We start from the raw sequence: 21,259 nt of genomic DNA on the forward strand, positions 1-21,259 counted from the left end.
GGCAAAGCCTCGTCGAAACAGGATTGAACCGGCCGTGGGGTCGGGCCCCCACCGAAGCACCCTGGTGGGAGGCCGGCTGGCGAGCTTCGTCAGCGTGTGGGAGTCCATCTCCACCGACCGTTGGGTGCTGGACGCCTTAGCCCGGGGCCACGCGCTCGAGTTTCAAAGAAGGTGCCCGCGCGTCCCCCCCGTGGCCAGGAAAGAGCTTCACGTCCCTCAGCTTCTCCTGGAGGTAAAGGCGATGCTCAGGAAGGGCGCCATCGAACTCGTCCCAAAGAGGCTTCTGGGCTCCGGAGTTTACTCAAGATACTTCCTCGTGAAGAAGAAGACGGGAGGATGGCGCCCCATCCTAGACCTGCGACGTCTGAACAAGTTCATCAAGGCGCAGAAGTTCCGGATGGTCACCCTCCAGCACGTCCTGGGGCAGCTGGAGGAAGGAGACTTCCTGTCGTCGTTGGATTTGGAGGATGCCTACTTCCATATTCCCATCCTAAAGGGGCACCGAAAATTCCTCAGGTTTGTGGTCCAAGGGCGTCACTACCAGTTCAAAGCCCTCCCCTTCGGACTACGGTCGGCACCCAGGGTATTCACCAAGTGCCTTGCACCGGTGGCGGCGCAGCTGCGCCGCGAGGGGATCCACGTCTACCCCTACCTGGACGACTGGCTCATCCGAGCCAAGACGAGGGAGCTCGCCGTGGAGCACACGGCAAGGACCGTCCAACTTCTCACGGACCTGGGATTTTCCGTGAACTACGCCAAGTCCCACCTGGTACCCGCGCAAAACGCACTGTTTCTGGGAGCGAAGCTCGACACAGTGTCCCTTCTGGCCTCCCCGTCGGAGCAAAGGACCAGGTCCATCCTGGGCAAGGTACAGCGGATGTTGGTTTCCGACGCGGCCAAGGTGAGGTCCATCAAGTCCCTCCTCGGAATGATGTCTTCTTGCATCTACCTCATTCCCATGTGCAGGCTCCGGATGCGCCCGTTGCAGGAGTTCCTGGACGCGCGCTGGATCCAAACGACGGGCGGCTTCGAGGAGAGGATCACACTCGACGAGAGTTTCCGCCGAGCGGTCCGGTGGTGGGGCAACCGCGCGCATCTGACGGCGGGCATGGACTTCCAGACCCCAGACCACCAGGAGACAGTGACCACGGATGCCTCCCTGGAAGGGTGGGGAGCGCACACCGAAAATCTGCACGCGAGAGCCCTCTGGCTCCCGACGGAGAAGTCCCTCCATATCAACGTCCTGGAGCTCCGTGCAGTGTTCTGGGCCCTCAGGTCTTTCCTTCTGTCCCTCAAGGGCAAGGTGGTGAGGATCTTCACCGACAACACCACCACCATGTTTTACATCAGGAAACAGGGCGGAACCAGGTCCCCAGCACTGTCCAAGGAGGCGCAGGACCTGTGGCATTGGGCCGTCGCCCAAAGGATGTTTCTGGTGCCGTTTCATCTGGCAGAGATAAAAAACACCATCGCCGATTCACTCAGCAGGGAGCTGCGCTCGTGCCACGAGTGGGAACTACGGCAGGATCTAGTGGATCGCCTCTTCCGACGGTGGGGCACACCCCAGATTGACCTGTTCGCGACGGCGACGAACTCCAAGTGCCGGAGGTTCGCCAGCAGGTTTCCCCAGGCGAGGAGCATGGGCGATGCTTTCTCGTTCCCCTGGAAGGGCCTGTTCCTCTACGCCTTCCCTCCTTTGCCACTGCTAATCCGGCTCGTCAACCAGCTCAAGAGGTCACGGTGCAGGATGATCCTCGTCGCACCTGCGTGGCCGAGGCAGATATGGTTCCCGGACCTTCTGAACTTGACAGCGTCCCCGCCAATCAAGCTGCCGGCGGACGCGGATCTACTCTCCAGGGAAGGAGGCGCCATCCTCCACCACGACCCGAAATCGCTGAATTTGCAGGCCTGGCTCCTGCAGCGCTAGAGTTTGGAGGATATGACATACCGGCCGACTGCAGAGAGGTTCTTGCAAAGGCCAGGGCGTCCTCGACTCTTAAATGCTACGGACACAAATGGAAGAGGCTCTCTGTCTGGTGCCACGCACAGAAGATTAACCCTCTATGGATTACGGCTCCCCAAGTACTGCCGTACCTGCTGACGCTGGCCAAAGCTGGACTGGCACACGCGTCCATCAAGATTCATCTTGCTGCGATCTCCCAATACACCAGAACCACGGGCCGGACGTCCTTGTGGTCTCCGTCTGGTGAAAGAGTTCATGAAGGGACTGTTCAGATCGTTCCCGCCGGTGAAGGCGCCGGCCCCGGCGTGGGAGCTGACCAAGCTCATGGGACCTCCGTTCGAGCCTCTGCACTCGGCCCCGTTGAAGTTTCTGTCGTGGAAAACAGTGTTTCTTGTGGCCATCACCTCCGCACGACGGGTGGGAGAGATCCAGGCCCTTTCCTGCAAGGCCCCGTACTTGACTTTTCACGACACGAGGGTAGTGCTCAGGACGCACCCCTCCTTCATGCCCAAGGTACCGTCGGACTTCCATCTCAACGAACCCTTGGTGTTGCCTGTGTTCTTCCCGTCGCCTTCGTCGCCCGCTGAGAGGACTTTGCACTCGCTGGATGTGGCTAGAGCGCTGAAGTTCTACGTGGACCGCACGAAGTGTTTTCGGAAGACGTCACAACTCTTTGTGAATTTTGGACCTGTCAATCAGGGGAAGGCTCTCTCGAAGGATTCCATTTCCAGATGGCTCTCCGGCTGTATCATGTACTGTCATCGGTTGGCAAACCGACCGCTGCCTGGCCGTCCGAGAGCCCATTCCACCAGAGTGATCGCAGCTACCACGGCGTTCCTTTCTGGTGTGCCCCTGCTGGACATATGCAGGGCTGCTACGTGGAGGTCGACGCACACCTTCACGAAATTCTACTGCGTCGATCGGGATTCCAGGGAGGAGTCCAGGGTCGGCCAAGCAGTGCTGCGCAACCTGTTCGCCTGAGGTGAGCCTGGTGAAGAGGTAAGATGCTTAATGTTGAGTTTGATGTAATGCTTAATGTTGAGCCTTTGCCACCTCCCGTGGTTGTGCATGTGTGTACTGCTATGTATTCTTTATTCATGAGCATGTGAATCCATGCCAGACTCCATGCTGGAGAAGGAACAAGTTACTTACCTGTAACTGTTGTTCTCCAGCATGGGTCTGGCATGGATTCACATGCAAACCCTCCCTCCTACCCCTCTGCGGCTCTTCACTTGGTCATACTGCCACTTCACGTGCTTCCAAATCTGAAGATGGCTGCCAGAGGCGGTGCTTAGGTAGAGGGCAGTCATTGGCTGTGGTCAGTATGACGCAGAGACCAGTGATTGGTTATTACTACGAAAGACAGATCAGAAACGAAACTGATACTGGTTTTTTCTTTACCGAGGATTCCCAGCCTGACGACAGGGAATATTCATGAGCATGTGAATCCATGCCAGACCCATGCTGGAGAACAACAGTTACAGGTAAGTAACTTGTTCCTTCTTTAATTTCCTTCAACTTGCCACTTTGCGACTTTCTTTGAACACAGCCCGGTCCTTATAGTTTTTGACTGCGACTCACCGGCTGTGATGAACCGCTCGACTTTCCTTCTTTCGGAGTCAAGGACGGTACAACGGTTGGAGGAATCTCCCTTGCTCCTGTTTATTGGCTTAGGCTTGTCCCGTGTACCGTTGACATCTGCTGCAAGACACTTGTTCTATTGTTCAGTGTCTTATGTCATCTTTCGCGAAGGCTCCATGGTCCTGGGACGAAAAGCGCAAGGTCGCTTCGCTTCACGCCACCCTCTCGATTCCTGCCACCTTTTTCCTTTGCTTGAACTGCTGTGCCTAGTTAGCCATCTTGTCATGCTGTCTGCCGTACTCGTACTGTGCTCTCTTGCTTCACCTTTTATCCCTGTGGGGAAGGGAAAGGGCCGTCGGGTGTGTGTGATTCTGATCAATTGCCGGAATTAGCTTGTCCCTTGTATTGGGACATGTCAGGTAAACGGCTCTGGTGTTAATCCATTGTCTTTCGTGTTGTGCAAAAGTGTTGTTGTCGGAGAAGTGGGGGGGCGCATTGTTTTTGAATGTCCTACATGAGCGGATGGGGAAAAGGAAGAGGGATGCCGCGTCTCACCCGTCAGTGTCCCACTTCCGAGGACCCCAAATCCAGGTGATCCTCCCTCACTGGTCCACCCCCAAGAACTGGATCCAATAGCGATAGCCGTGTCCTGGCCACCTGGATGACAGATCCCCGGGGACTAGCTAGGAAGACACCTTCAGGTTTCTCACACTCCCCAATCAAACGAACAAACTGACAAGCCTAAGAGGTAGTCACTGAACTGCAACATTAATGGCAAGACTTACCGCAGTGGGCTGCCATTGCAAAGCCCTTGCAGGCACGCACATGATGAAGGGACTGGGTTTAGCCCCCTTTTGTATCTCTTGTTAATTGTACCACCTCACAGGAGGGGAGAATAGGGAAAGATTGGCCTGGTGAATGATTGGGGAAGGATAGCCAATGGCAGAGGAAACAGGAAGTTGTGAGTTGTTTGGGTTAAGTCAGCGGAGCCAGAGGAAGACCAAGAGACCAGGGGAAGGATGGTGCACAAGAGCATGGATGAGGATTGTCCAGGATGTGTGCAAGATGAGGTATTGGTCGGTGAGAGACTGTGGCACTGAAAATCAATGAATGAGTGTGTGGAATAGCAGGAGAGAGTAGGTAGTGGGTGAGAAGGTGACTGTGAGAGTGAAACTGTGTCACTGAGAAAGGTGTGGTAGGAGCAGTAATTGTGTGGAGAAGGGAGGGGTAGTAGTGGTGTGGAGGGGGAGAGTAGTGGCATGAAAAAGGGAGAGTAGTAGTGATGTGGAGAGAGGAAGAGTAGTAGTAGTGGTGTGAAGAGAGCAGCGGAGTAGTGTGGAGAGGGAAGAGAGAGTAGCAGAGAGTAAGATCAGAGATGAAGGTAGATAGTAGAGGGGAAAATTGGAGGGATAGAAGAGGAAGTATTGGGGAGAGTGAGGAGAGATGGTAGGTGGAAAAGGAGAGTAGAGAAAAAAGAAGAATGAGTGATGGTGATTGAGTGAGAAGAATATAAGGGTGCAGAAAGACCAGAGAGGTTGAAGATCTGCCTGTCTGCAAGGCACAACCCATAGGTCATTCCCCTGAGGTAATCAAACCCCTAGATTGTTTCCTGAGAAATAAGGTATTTGCCTTAAGGCCATCACCAAAAATGAGACCGTTTTTTGATAGCTTGGTCTTACAGATCCAAAGTACCAGTCCGGGGCCCAGAGATGCCTAGGTTAGGGTGGTCCTGCCCCTTTCTAGTTTAGAGCGAAAGGGACGGCTATTAGTCCCTTTTCTGAATTAATAATACAAACCCTTCAACTGTGTCTGTTGATAAAGAATTTAGGTTTTCCAAAGCCAAACTGCTAAGTACACTAAAAACCCAATGAGGTTGTAACAGAACTGGTATTAGTACCATTCAACTGGGATATTAGTATTTGATTATGAAGCAGAAAAATACATGTATTCATGATATATGGGAAACCCTGGAGGTAGCATGCAAAAGGAATGTTTACTGTGCACTTTGGAAGATTGTATCGATGGGTAATACTAATGAGGGAGACTCATGCCAGTATCTCCCTTGCCGGATGGGTCAGGCACTTTAAATCTTTATATGATAAAACCAACATAAATGATTTTATATCTCCACTGGCTGATACCATTACTTGAAGAGATCCTCCCATTGCTTTTCTGATTTGCAAGGCTGTAAGAGGCCAAATCTTGCATAAAACTCTGGGCTCTGATCGCATACCAGCTAATTTCTTTACGGAGGAGCCTAAGATTTGGGCTTCTTTTTTTATGTCATTATTTAACGCTATAGCTTTAGGGGAGGGGGAGATCCCTAGTTCCTGCCTTTTAGCAATACTTGTTCTTATTCATGAAAAAGGTGGTCGAGAATTCCCTCCCAATTTCATTGATTGACACGAAATGTATGGGAAAGTTATACTCCCCCAGTTAGACCCTTGGATGACATCTAATGTGATCATTTCCTACCTACATATGGGCTTTCAGCATGGTTTGAGCGCAGTAGACTAAAGTTTTAGATTACCTGTTTTAATTTAAAAGTATGTTTTAAAATAAAATAACCCTTTTACATGGCTTATTTAGATTTAAGGAGGGCATTTGATGTAGTACCAACTCAGATATTGGAGCCTGCCCTTGCTTTATTAGGTGGTTCGAGACAGATACTTTAATTAAGGTTTGATATTTGAATAGTTGTCCGATGAGACGCGCGTGGCGAATGCACACCGCCTTTAAAATAGAAAAAGGTATTAGCCAGGGCTGTGTCCTTGCCCCAAAACCTCTCGACATTTATAAATCTCATTGTGGAGGCGATCGCATCCCAGGCAGCTGTTGCGACAACATTGACTGGTGATTATATGGGATACTCTTATTTGCTGACAATGTTGTTATAATATCAAAGACTCATAGTGTCTTAAAGAAGCAGCTTTAATTTTGTTTAAATATGTGCAACTAGAAGGGATTGGAAATTGACTATAGCAAGACAAAAGTGATTACTTGCTTACGGAATAAAATATGCCCAAAAAATTAACTTTACACAGAAAGTAATGGCTATACCCTGGAGGAAGTAAACGTCTAGGATTTCTTTAGGTCTGCATTTATTTGCCAAAGGGACATGAAACATGCAAGCCCAAAAGAGCTTTTTCAGGAAATATGGATTTCGTTTGCAGTACATCTATACTGGATGAAAGCTCAAAATATATGTATAGGGAGCTGACGTCTGGGATCATCATAATGTCACACCACTGGCATTATGACAGAATAGATTTTTGAAACAGCTGCTGGCACTACCAAGCAGGGCACCAAATTGTGCCATTCATTCCAAATTTGTCTGGACCTGGATTTGAGGACCTGCTAGCCCCTAAGCCAGTAAAATACTGGCTGAAGTTCTGCCATGTTACACATTTAAACGGGTATAAGGATGGAATGGTCATGCAAAATGTCCTTAGAAAAGACGCTAGAAGTAAATCATGTTTGTTCGCACATGTGCCATCGGTTCCTCGAAGTACCGGTCATGCTGATCTGTGGAGAAATCAGGTGCACATTAACAAACATTGGCTTTCATTGTTCAAGAAAAGTTTCAATATCTGGGTCAGAGAAATCCTGGAATTTGTTCAAATTAGAAATTCAGCCCTGTTCGCTTATTTTAAGGTGAAAGTGACCTCTGACCCCACGATATGAGTTACATGGATGATATAGTTTAATCAAATGCAAGAGAACTATTCAGCAAGTTTCGTTTAGGGATTCCAATGGTTGGATTCATCCTAATGAGTTGGATTATGCATGTGTCAAACGTATTTCCTCCCCTGCCCTATTCTCGCTCTCTGTGCCCCCCCCTTACATTTTGCTATCTTTCTTCTTCATTTCTTGTGCTTTCTCCTTTTTCAAGCCTCTGCCGCACCAGTTTTTGTTGTTTGACCCCTCCCATCCCCTCCAGCCGCCTGCCTACCGTGCCTGTGATTGGCTTCTCCCTCGGGTGAAGCCAAAACCTTCTTTTTAGACAAGGACACTCTTTCCATCTTGTGTCCTGGCATGGTGAGGTAGGTGACCCCTTTCTCGCTCTCTGTGCCCCCGCCTCCATTTTGCTATCTTTCTTCTTCATTTCTCGTGCTTTCTGCTTTCTCTCTCCTGTTTCCAACCTCTGCCTCATCTAAGGGGTCAGAAATGAAAGCCAGACACACAGTTGCCAAGTTTTTGGTTAAATACTTTTATTAAATTAATTGGTTTGGAAAAATACTTATGTCCCTGCACTAAGAGGAGTTTCCCTCCCTATAACCAAAAACTAAGGAACTGTTTGTGTCAGTATGGTAGAAATCAAAAGCCGCCCTTGTGTCCAAATATTCTATCCTGACCCTCACACTACAAACAAAATAATAAAGTGCAAAGGGAAATGTCTTTAACCTGATGCTTGCAAAAAGTGTTCAGAAATAAAATAGCACAACTCCAACATAAATGTTCTCCAAGATGGAAAGGCCTTGGTTCCAGAGGGGGGCTTACTGTGATGCTGGAAATGTATTGGAGGGACAGGGCCGTCATGTCCTTGTCCTGTACTTCTATATCAGGTGTGTTCTGTGTTGTTTTCTGCACAGGAGTCCATGTGGGACTTGTGGCAGGGCAGATCTTCCTCTTTTTGGTTGAGGTGAACAGAGACCCTTGGGGTACCCTTATGGCACCCATGGGTGGGGGAACAACCCTGTACCCCTAGTGTATGTTTTTGGGCATCTGTGTGTGGCCCAAAGTGCAGGGCATGGGCTGGTTGCAGCTCTATGCTGAATTTGACAGGTGCTCTGAGTATCCTCCATTTTGAGATACCCAGGCCCTGCCACAGGAATCAGCAGATTCCTGATAGGGGACAAGATGGCCCCTGTGGCCTCTTGGTTTCTATTACCTGTTACCTTGTTTTCCCACAGTCATGGGAAGCCCTGACTCTGTCCCTTCTCCTGATTGGCTGTTGGGTGGAAGAACCATATATGGTATTGTGGGGGAAGTCCAGGCCAGACTGTCTGGAACCTTCCCAGTGACTGTATGTTGTGGGTACACCCTTGGTGTGGGACCTGGGTGAATGGATTGTGTGACCTATATGCATTTCATGTTATGGGCGTCTGGTATCTGTGTGTGTGGCACAAAGAATGAGACAGCCCTGCCCGAAACGGACATGAATTCAGTGTGGTGTGCTGAAAGGCTGGGTGCTTGCCCCAATCCACATTCCTTGTTATGGGTGTCTGGATGGAAGAGAATGGCATGAATGCACTGTGAGCCTGAATGACTGCCTGCCGGCCTGCATGAATGCCCTTCTGAATGATTGGCTGCCTGAGCTTAGCTCAGCAGTGTGAATGAGAGACAGAAAAGAATATCTGGGGACCTTTCACTTACCAGAATTATTCAGAAGCTGAAGTTGAAACCTGAAGCTGCTTATCCTTGAAGCCCAGCTGGAAGAAGAATTATTGCTGCTGCTTTCCTTCGAGCTATGTGAAAGCTGTCGAGTCTGTTGAGGACTTATCAAGAGAGGATCTGGCTACGAGACCTCTCCCCAAGCTACGAGGGAACATCGTGCAGAAAGCTAACCTTCACCGAGCCACCCTGGAAGCCACTTACCTTCCCCTGGATTCTGCAATGGTGTAAGAATGTCTCCCGGACTAACAGTTATTTGTGTCTTTCTTGGCCCACAACAATCCTCTTGTGTATAAAGCTTTTTAGATCTTCTTCAACAAAAGTTCCCTCTTTAAACAAATACTATCTTGTCTTATTCTTTCTCATAGGTTTGCCATTTGCCTTGTATACTCCCATGCCAGGACTCTTCCTGCACTTCCAATTGCCTGGTGTACTCTCCTGTTATGTATATCCTGCCAGGATTTCTCTTGCACTCACAACTGCATGTTGAACTCTCATGCCAGGACTTTTTAGATTCTTGCTTTCAACTGCCCGGCATATGCTTGCCAGGACTTTCTCATATGTGATAGTTTCTCTTTACAACCAAGTAGCATATACCCTTCTTGGCTTGGCAAATCTACTTGTTCTCATCCTCACCTTTACATTCACTTCTTATTGCGGTTCGGTTTGGCACTCTGCCCTTTTGCTTCACAAATGATTCTTGTTGTATTTCACTTCCTGTAACTTTACTAGATTCAAAGTCTCTTTGGTGCGGTTGCTGAAATTCCCGGGGGGTCCCCACTCTTCTCTGGCAGACTCACTGGCTTTGTGAGGCATCTTTGGTCTTGCTCGCGCTTACACAGCATTCCCATGCCGCTTGCTGCGTAGTCTGGGTGGCTCTGATGTTTCTCCAGCGGCTCTGCTACTGCACACCAGCTTCCCTTTGGCTCCTGGTTAGGACCATGCTGCTTCTCTTGGCTGCCAGACGCCCCGGGTTCCTCTTGAGGTCAGCATCTCCACGGCCCGCCTCTCCCCACCACCACATTTCGGTCCTCTTTTGATGGCAAGCTGCTTCGCTCCACCACACCGGCTCACGCCGCCAGCCTCTGCATACTGGCTCCAGCTCCAGCCAGTTTGCGCCTCCTGCTTATGTCCGCCACTTGCACTGGAGAAGCCACGTCTTTGCCTGAGCTGCCTCTGTTGCTGCTTCGGTTACCGTTTTTAAAGGTCCCGCACACGTGTCTGCATCCAACAACTAGCATGCTCTTCACGCTTGTTGCTCTGCGTCAATTCCTTCATCCTCCTTGCCTTAGTACTCAGGTGGTGTAGGAATTTAAGTCCATTGATGATTTAGTTGGTTGTGTGGATTGAGGTCCATTGAGGGTTTCTGATGTTTAGCATTTGGAAACTTGTTCTCACGAATTCTACATGACAAATGAGTACCAAAAAAAGGAGAATTGGAGCTTGTGCTTTTTAGACCAGAAATGGCAGGTTGGTCTGAATGATGTTGGGAGAAAGATTGTTTACTTTTTTTAAAGAGGGGAACAGATATATGGCAATAGGCGATTAGGGTGTTGGGTATCAAGGAATCACCCTCATGAGAAAGTGGCGGATACCGTTCCTTATCCAATGAAGCCATGACATCTCCCTGGTGGTCCTCCCTCATGTTGCCACCCCCTGGGTCAGGAACAGGTAGCGGCTGCCACCCACTGGCCAGATGGGAGGAGGCTACCACTGTGGAATCCGTGATGACTCCATTGGATTCATCACACTCACCTGTGTTTGTTGTGCGACCCTACCCTGCCCTCCTCTCGCTCTCTGTGCCCCTGCCTCGATTTAGCTATCTTTCTTCTTCATTTGTTGTGCTTTCTGATTTCTCTCTCCTTTTTCCAGCTTTCTGCTTTCTCTCTCCTTTTTTGGGCCTCTGTCACACCTGTGATTGTTGTGCGACCTCTCCCCTACACTCAACCCGCATTGCGTGCCTGGGATTCCCTCCGGTGAAGCCAAAACCTCCTCTTTAGACCAGGACGCTTATTCTACTCTGCATCCTGGCCTGGTGGGATAGGTGACCCCTTTCTCGCTCTCTGCGCCCCCTCCTCTATTTTGCTATCTTTATTATTAATTTCTTACCCTTTCAGCATTCTCTCTTTTTCCCGCCTCTGCCATGCCTGTGTTTGTTGTGCGACCCCTTCTGTTTTCTAGCTCCTTTTCCGGCCTTTGCTGCACTTGAGCTGGTTGTGCGACCCCCCCCTGCCTGCTCCTTGCCCCAGTGCCCCTTATTGGCTGCTCCCTCAAAGGAAGCTGTCTCTTAACAATGTCCCCCAGGGCAGCGTTGCCCAGGCAGCCATTGACTAAGGGCCAGATGCAAAGGGCAGCTCCCTACTGATCAGCTCCACTCCGTGTTTGCTTGTGTTCACCTGGGACGTCTGACGCAGACAACTTTCAGCGACGCATAAGTTAAGTGTGGTGTGGGTGGGGATTACAGCCATTACTGTACTCCCCCCTCCACTCTTTTACCTAATATCATATAGTATAGCTACATGCATCTAGCCTTATTGTGTTAGGTAGTGTGGGGAATGCTGCAGATACCTCAACAAAACTCTACCTAAAGTCTCCTCCCAGGTGGCCGGGAGAGGACAGACGCCTCCTGATCCCAATCCTGGGGGTAGTGTACTACGGAAGGATCACCTGGGTGGAGAACAGGGCCCAGGGTAGTGAGGAGAGTCCGTGGGTGAGACTATGTATTTTTCGTCTAAAAGGGATACTCTCAACACCCTGTCAGAAGAGGTTTTGGCTTATTGTCATTTTAACATATCTCCACCTCTTAGTAAAACTGAAATGGTAAATTCTAAGGTTGTAACCCCACAACATATTAGATCAAAAGAACAAATCTCCTGTATCCCTAAAAACAAACATCTTCCTCAATATCAAAGAAAAAGCGTAAATGCGGCCTTTTATCTACCATCTTATAATAAGCTTACACCATACAATCCCCCTTCTAAAAACATCAAGGGAATTAAAACTAGTATTAAAAGTAGAAAGGACATGGGAAAACCTAATTTCCTTAAAATGGACTACATGTCCCAGAATCCCTCAGGGGCTGTAACGAAGAAGAGAGCTGAGGAGGCATGAAGAAGTAAAGGACAGTCGAGCAGACCTAGCAGCCTTTGCCAGGGTCCGGCAATTAATACTAAGGGTCTGCACCTGAAACCAATTACCCCACCTTAGAGGCATACAAGGCTGCAGTAGAAAGAAGCCAGAGCAGAAGCTGGAAGGTTGGCAGTAGGAACAGAAGAAGCAGAGCACAAGGCCGGAAAAAGAGAGGAGCAGATTTCACCTGCAGGTTCTGAGTTGGTCCTGTGCTCACAAACCCTGTTTGGCTGTGGCTGCATTGGAAGAGACTGGGAGAAGTTAGCAGTCTTTCCAGGTGCACCTAATTGCTGTGAATGCAGAGCTGAAGTCGTGCAGCTTCCTGAGGTCTGTGTGCAGAAGCAAGCTGAGGAAAGTAGGAGAGAAGCCGGATCGGAGACACCCGTACTGCAGAGGAGTGTGGGCCCCAAGAGTGCCTGAAGCAGTAGTAGCAGAAAGAAATTCGGGAAGTGGAAGCCGCCCGCAATCGCTGTGATTTTGGAGCCGGTGAGTGAAGCTCCGTTCTCCAATTCACAAGAAATTCCTTGCTGGTAACTGTAACCAGCTAAATTAACACTTGCGTAGAAGGGAGAGCAAGTAAAAGTTGTTTGTTGGTGTGGGAAATCTTTGCAATAAATGAAATGTATCCCACACATATTAAGCACAAGTTAAAGTCCTCGCAAAGAGGAAAAGTCTTTAATTTTACATTGTTGTATTAAAACCCTTACCAGAGTGCTTGCGTGTTTCCTATTAAGAGGAAGAACGTTGCTGGTAATGTTCCGAGAAGTAGCAGCTGACTTGCATGAATTGTTACAAGAACACTTACATCAAAGACATGTGATTGTGATTCCCGATCTACCTTAAAGCAGAACTCTGTATGAAGAAAAGGGAATGCAAGTCTTTAAGTTGAAATTCTTCATCAAAGAATGGTCACGTATACCTAATTTCGTTTCTGTAGTGAATCCTGACTCTTGTAACATTCAGAATAAATAGTTTGTAGTTGTAGATGTTGCTGAAGTCACGAGAACAAGCATTACCCAAGCCACTAGACAGATCCTTTCTAATGTGAAACCAGTCCTGTTAAGACCCTAACCACCAATGTTTTGAAGTTGTTGAAGCTGTTATAAATCCAGTGTCCTCTGATACAAGGGTGACAAGGTTATCCAAGGCTGGAAGAGTGGCAAATTAGCTTTGGGGTACCTACTGGAAACAAGAAGGAGTCTATAAAGCTGGGATAGGGAGCTGGGTGCTTGTTAGAAGAACGGATCAACAATCTGTGAAGCTGAGACTGTTGAAGCTGAGAAAGAGAAGCAGTCTAGAAGCCAAGCCAGTTTCTAGTGGTAGCTGTAAAACAGACAGAAGAGGCAAAGAGGCTGTCCTTTCTTATGGCATATGCAAGAAGAGTGCCTTGCCTACCTGTGAAGGTTGAAGAGTTTTGTCTAAGTTGCCTGATCAATTTTTAAACGATTCAAGTTGCAGCAGAACCAATAGAACTGTGGTTGTCTATAATATTGTCGGAGCACTTTATATTGAATATAGTTGAAGCAGTAGTAGACTGTGAAGCTAAGCAGCCTCGGCCTCGCATTACTGCCCCCACACAGTAGCCATATTCTGCATCTAGCCTAATTGTGTAAGGTAGCCATAATCTGCATCTAGCCGTTTAGTACCTGGTGCGAGGGGGGGTGGCGGCCTCCCAGCCAATGTTGAGGCTTGGAACGGGGTCCTTACCACACAGGGAAAGACCCAGCTCCAAGCCTCCTCGGAACGGGAGGCCACCATCTTCCCTCGCTGGGAATCAGGTAAGTGCGCTTCCTGTGCCCCCTTTTACCCACACCACCCTACTTTTCCATATATTTAAGTCCCTCCGTCCCCTTACCTATTGCATCAGTGTCCCTCGCTGGCACCGGGAACAGGACTGTTTGCGGGGGAATCGCCGGTATGCGATTATCTGCTATGGAAAGGGTAAAGGGACTACGTGTCATACATGCCAGCTCTTCCTGATTTAGGCGAGACTCCAGATTTTTCAACTAAAAATAGCGCTATTTTTTACTGTCTCCCATCTAAAATAATTAAATCGCCAATGTAATCCTATGAGAAAATTACCTTCTCCCAATTTCTGTGGGGAAATCTCCCTCTCAGGGGTTTAAGAATGTTCGCATGTGTGACGTGTAGTCCCTTCTACCCTTTCCATGGTGGCCATTTCATTGTTTTACATTTTTCATTGGCCACCATGGAAGGGGAGAAGGGTTTCGCTCGGGCTTTTAACTGAAGCCTGGGTCATTACCATACCGGTAATGCCCCCCTCCTCGAGTTCTATTGCTTAAATTGTGTATGCCATATTCTGCATCCAGCTTAATTGCGTGAGGTAGCCATATATTTCATAAGGTATTTTCGAAAAAATCATTTACTCAATTTCTGTCTATGCATTTTAGGTCCTACTGCCTTTTTAAATTCAGGCATTTTCCTAATTTCTTTCACATTTTGTCTTTCTACGCATTTTAGGCTGTGCTCTCCTTTTTGAATCTAGGTGACGATGCACTGCTCTTTGTAGATAGACGGAACCCAGAATGTAAACATTGTTGTTTGTATAGCTAACCCATTTATCCCCTCAGACACATCACCTTTGTAATTTAGCAAAAGTCATGGGCTCATTCCGCATACCCTGCACTCACATATAACACAAACATTATTGCACATGACCTCTGTCATAAGAATGTAGCTACACTTTAATGACAGGTATATGAACTGTAGCTTCCCACCTAATTCTCTATCTTCTTAAACACAATCCACCCTGTTTAGTTAATAGTTTACCTCTGCTGCCTTTCAGATATGGGTGACAAACAGGGTCTCGACCACCCTCACATAACTTTAATAGCTGAAATGCACACACGCATAATAGCACTTCCCAGTTCTCCCAAATTTGGACTCCGGTCCCTCTGAGGGCGTTAAACCAACATCGTGTTGGGACCATAATTATGGTGAAAGGCATTACACAAATGACAAAATGAATTAATGTGAATTCAAGAAAGAGACAGTACATTTTATGTTTTTATACACAGAGCTTAATAAGATACACAGACAAAATCTGTAAATGTGCCTCAATAATTACAAGTTAAGGAAATTTGATGCAGAAATATTCTGCAAATCTACTTTTAGAAATGGTGCAGTTAAAGTTTCCAATTATTTGGAAAAGGCTTGGTGGTGCAGATCTTTGAGGATCAAAAATCTCCTATGCGTCCTGATTATAATTTAGTAAATCGTTGTATACTTTATTTTATCTCAGCAAATGTGTTAAACTTAATATATTTGTTGATGAAATTTAGTTTCAAATAATCTAAATTAATGTAATGTGTGAAACTGCACAGTGCACTGTATAGCACTTAACATAACTGCACATTCATGTTGTGCCACACTAGGTGATTTGAACATTTTGAATGGATGAGCTGTGTATTAATGTATTAAAGGGGTGCCTGGATAATTAAAGGTTTGCCTAGTTTGCATCATTAAATATGCCAAGTTCCTGAAATAAACGGTTTGAAATTAAAATAAGTGTCAAAACATGTTACCTGACCCAGTGGCAATGGCTTTAGAGCCCACAGGTTCCTGAAATTGCACTTTTTTGCCCTTAAACCGTGTTGATGACCATCACTTCACTCTGGACAATTTACTTGGCTAGTGGGTACCTAAGCATCTTTATTGTCCACATAATTATTGCCCACAGCACCACTCATTCTGGTGAGGTTCATGACATCATTTTGGGTTGTCTTGCAGTTCTTTGGGTATGTGTAATTAAAATACAAGACATGCATTTTAAACATTGTCTAGACGAAAGGTAGGAATTCCACCATTGAAAGGTCATACTTTGCCAATGAAACTGCCTCTTCAGCATTGGATCTTTCATGGATTCAAATGATGTTTGAATATTCCATGAGTCTCATTTTTAGGTCAAATTGCCCACCAACAAATAGACAGGACCCTTTAGCTCCACCAATGGAGGCCATCTTCAGATGTTTTACTACACATTAAATGTTGGGAGTCCTCGAGAAATCTCTTCAGATATTCAATGATTTGGACTATTTTTGCTTCATTTTGTCAAAAAATCTTTCATCATTTGGTGCTGCATCATTTTCTCGCCATTCTGTCGCTTCCGGGGTTGCTGTCCTGCTTCCGTCCGTTTGAGGCCTTCAAGCGTCCGGGGTAGTCATGGCTGACACAAGGAAGAAAAGCCTGTTCAAGGCCTGCTGGACTTGTCATCTCAAGAATGTGTACATCTCGCATCTTCATGAGGAATGTACGTACGTACGTACAAATGTCAATATTCCTGAAGGAAAAGAACATATTAAATACATGGCAATCAGGCCTTAGACAGGGGCACAGCACAGAGTCAGCCCTATTAGATTTAAAATCACAGATTTTACAATATATGGATAAAGGGCAAGCAGTGACACTAATGCTGTTGGACCTGTCTGCCGCCTTCTATCCGGTGGATCATAACAAACTGATCGCCAGATTGAAGGAGGTAGCAGGTTTTTCAGAGAATGCAGCTAAGTGGGAGGAATCATTCTTAAGCAAAAACACTTGCAGAGTCTGGAGTGGGGATGCTAAAGCAACCCCCACAACTCTTAAATGTGGGGTACCACAGGGTCCATGCTTTCCGCCCTTCTTCTATAATGTATTCACAGTGCCATTCTTTAATTTGTTGGAAAAATATAATATAGGCTTCACTAATTTTGCAGATTTATTTATTTATCATTTATATAGCGCAACCACAGACCCGGGGACTTAAGGGCACTAAACATATAAAACAAAAACAGCGAACAGCATATATATTGACAGGGCAGAATGTCAAGTGGATCCGGGAGCTGCAAGAAGACATTAGTTAAACAGAAGGGTCTTCAGTCCCTTTTAAAAAACCCTGATAGAGGATTCTTCTCTCAGGTTGATGGGGAGTCCATTCCAGAGAGTAGGAGATGCTGAGAAGAAGGCTCCAGTCTTGGCCTGCGTCAGCCAGCAGACGGGGGTCTTAAGAAGGGAGCAGTTGTTAGATATCAAATTATAATTACTGGGTTTAGGAACCAGATCTTCCTTAAGCTAGATTGGGCCCTCATTTTCAGGCAATTAAAGGTAATCACCAGTAGCTAAAACCGAATTCTCTCCCTGATTGGGAGCCAGTGTAGGTCTCTTCTTGCGTCAGAGATGTGTTCCATTCTATTCCAGTTCACAACAACTCTGACAGGATTATTATTCTGCATCATTTGGAGCCTATCAATCTGACAGTTGGGTAAGCTAATCAGGAGGTTACTACAGTAGTCCATTCTTTAACTAATTAGAGCATGCGCTAATGCTTCCTTGCTGGATCTGGATAGGAAAGGTCGGGCATGAGACAGAAGTTTGATATAATGGGCTGTGGACGCAACAAGACTGCTGACCTGTGCCTTCATATTCAGACTACGGTCCAAATAAACCCCTAGAGTTTTTACCTTCTTTTTGGTTTCAATAGTGCAGCCACCGATCAGAAATTGGGTGTACTGTCCCTCAAACTTGCAAATGTTCCTTTCAGTTCCTACAAGCATTAACTCTGTCTTGTTCGTATTGAGCGAAAGGCTGTTGGTACTCATCCAATTTTGGATAACACAGTAAATTCTATTGATATTTGCTTCATCTTCAGCGAAGACACCCGTAAGTGGGATGACACATTGGGTGTCATCAGCGTAGTTAGTAAACTCGATGCCGTTGAGATCCAAGAAGTCCAGAAACGGCACAGTAAAAAAGTTATAGAAGATAGGGGAGAGACAAGCTCCCTGAGGAACTCCTTGTGCTAACTTTATAGGAGTGGCATCCGCTAAGTCATTGCTCACTCTCCAATAAAGACCCCCCAGGAATGATTTAACCCATTGGGCTGCCAATGCGTAAAACCTGCTACCTCCTCCAACCTGGCGACCAAGGCTGCATGGTCCACCAGGTTGAAGGCGGCAGACAGGTCCAGCAGCATTTGCATGCTAGTATTTCCCTCAATGTATCATTCCCATGACAGGTCAACATGAAGAGGATGAAAAAAGATTAAACAAAACCTATGAAAACATCCATTGTTATATGATGGAAAATAGCTTGGCACTTAACTAAGAAAAGACTGAGCTGATGGTGATAGGTGCCAGAAATAAAATTAATAAACTGGCTGATAACTATAAACACTTCAAAATAGCTGGGTGTACTATAGAAACAAAAAAGAAAGTGAAAACATTGGGGGTAGTTTGGGATCAAAACTTGAATATGAAGGCACATGTAAGCAGTCTTATGTCTTCCATGGCCTACCATATAAAATTATTAACTCAACTTTATCTCTCAAACAAACTGTGAAACAATTGCTAGGGCAATTGTCGGCTTAAAAATCGACTACTGTGGTTGTCTGCTGGTAGGAGCAGCCAAAAATTATTTAGCGCGCCTACAGACTCTTCAAAACGGTTGCCAGTGATGGGGTCGAAAACAAAAGGATCGAATGCCTTTTGATCGACAGTCAAAGGATCGAAAAAAAGGGTTGATTTTTTTTTTTTAATTGGGGGGGCACTCCCCCTTTGCCCCCGTTTTCTTTATTAAATATATTTTTTTAGCAACCCAAATTAAAAAAATATATATGAATAAATAAAATAAGCTTCCTGTAGCGTCCAGGATCCAGTTCAGGCTACTTACTATTACCTATATATGCCTTACGGGAGGGGGTCCAAGGTACCTATCTGAAACGCTCTAAAGAAACGACAATACTAGAACATTGAGGTCCAATACCCCCGGGGTTCACGAATTGACATTTATCTGTATCTGGACAACTGGTTGGTTAGCGGCTCAGCACACCAAGGGTACGATCCTATGCTTGATGTCACTGGGTTTCTCAGTGAACTTAGCAAAGTCTTGCTTAAATCCATCTCAGAATTCACTGTTCTTGGGCTCACTTCTCAACATGCTAGCATGTGTCGCCACACCTTCGGAGCAGAGGATGGTTTCCATCCTGACACATGTCCTCCAGCTGTCACACCTGTCGATTGCTTGAGTCCACTCTTTCAAGGCCCTCCTTATACCACTTCAGGAGTTTCTGGGTGCCCGTTTGGTTGCAGATTTCAGGATTCTGGGAGGATAAACTGCATCTCGCGTGCCCCTTTCGTGACGCTCTCCAGTGGTTTTAGTCATCTCACCCTCACTCAGGGTATGCCTTTTCGCCTCTCAGATCATCAGATCACAGCCACCACAGATGCTTCACTGGAGGATTGGGGAGCGCACACAGGCGAATTCCACCCCAGAGGTCTGTGGTCACCCGAGGAAAAGTCTCTGTCCATCAGTGTGCTAGAGCAACTAGCTGTGTTCTGGGCCCTCAAGTCCCTCAATCCTCATCTGCAAAACCAGGTGGTTCACATCTTCACGGACACCACCATGGTCTATATTCGCAAGTGGGGGGACCCACTCGCCAATTCTGTCAGCAAAAGCCCAAGCATTATGTTTGTGGGCGCTGGCGCACAACATGTTTCCGATTCCCTTTCATTTACCAAGGATCCACAATAGGATTGGGTACTTAGATCCTTCCAAGAATGGGAGCTTCAGTAAGACCAGATTCTCTGTCTCTTCTCCAGGTGAGGGCATCCAGAGAATAATCTGTTTGCAGCAGTGAACAACAAGAAATGCCAAAGTTTGCGAGTAGGATTCACCCAGACGGGGAGCTTAGAAGATGCATTCTCGTTCCCGTGGGAAGGAATGTTCCTCTGATTCGGCTTCTGCCTCGAGTCCCCACTGCACTCAAGCAGCAACACTGCACGATTATCTCAGTGATCCCGACCTGGCCGTAGTAAATTTGGTGCTCAGACCTGCTTTACCTGTCGGTGGCCCCCTGTATCAGGTTGCCCCCGCTCTCCGACTTCCTCTCCAGCGACGGCAAGTCTGTCCTACACCACGACCCAGCATCCCTCAACTTGACAGCCTGGCTCCTGCAGCCCTAGAGTTTGGAAACGTACTGCTACCTCCAGACTGCTGTGACATCTTTACCATGTCACGAGTGCCATCTACACTGTCCTGCTACAAAAGCAAATGGAAGAGCTTCACTGTCTGGTGTACACATCGTCTGGACCCGTTCCGCGTTCAGGCAGAGGACGTCTTGCCGTACCTCCTGTCATTGGCCAATGTTGATTTTGAACACTCTTCTATGAAGGTGCATGTAGATGCTATTTCAAGCTATAAACGTTCCCTTCAGGCACTCCTTCTCTTTGGACCCACAGGTTGGTGAAAGAATGCCTCCCTGTCCAAGCCCCTACTCCTGCTTGGGAACTTCACGTGGTCCTCTCGGAGCTAATGGGCCTTCCTTTCAAGTCTCTGCACAGAGCCTCTTTGAAATTTCTCTCTTGGAAAAACGGCATGCCTAGTTGCCATTACTTCTGCCAGACGAGTAGGCGAACTACAGGCCCTTTCCTGCAATCCTTCGTACTTGACATTTCATCAGTCTAACGTAGTCCTTCGCACAAACTCTTCCTTCATGCCGAAGGTTCCTTCTTCATTCCATCTTAATGAACCCTTGACTCTGCTGTGGGACAAAGATGGCGCCTTAGTCATCCGGGACAAAGGGAAATAACACCAAGAGATTGAAACACAACTAGCTGAAACCGCAGAATACATGGAGATTTATAATGATCCTACTGAACAGGTTAGGATCATCATTGAGTCGCTTCTTGATGAGGCAGAAGCTAATGGATACATGACGCACCACACCAAGGTGTTTTTAACTAATCTTCACCCTACAATGCTGGTTATATACACATTAACTAAGATTCATACGATTTTACAGAATCCTCCTGGTCGTCCGATAATAGCGGAAAGTAACAGTGTATTAGAGCCGCTGGCAAAATACATAGAATCATTCAACCTTTGATTCAGACTACAAAGACCTACATCAAAGACACCAATGACTTCCTAACTAAAATTCAGTCAATAACATTTGAGGTGGACCATGATATACTGTTTACAATTAATGTCTCCAGACTGTACACGAACATTACTCAACAAGCAGGCTTTGAGGCGATGGAATGGCTGGTCCATTTATTTATTTTATTTATTTTTTATTAAATCATTTGGTTGAAATAAATCAACCTTTAATTCACATTCACAAACAATCAAGAATCAATACAGTTCTTACATAACCATTTAAGATCTTAAAAATATTTAAAAATTCACAATTTCATA

At 46.8% G+C, this 21,259-nt stretch overlaps 1 protein-coding gene across 4 annotated transcripts in view; it reads left to right on the forward strand.

Moving 5' to 3' along the window:
• Positions 1-21,259, forward strand: part of WDR47 (WD repeat domain 47) — a 1,275,124-nt gene that overhangs the window by 825,454 nt on the left and 428,411 nt on the right. The window lies entirely within an intron of this gene.

This window comes from Ambystoma mexicanum, chromosome 1q (assembly GCF_040938575.1).
Source record: "Ambystoma mexicanum isolate Mex_15411 chromosome 1q, UKY_AmexF1_1, whole genome shotgun sequence".
NCBI classification, from domain to species: domain Eukaryota; kingdom Metazoa; phylum Chordata; class Amphibia; order Caudata; family Ambystomatidae; genus Ambystoma; species Ambystoma mexicanum.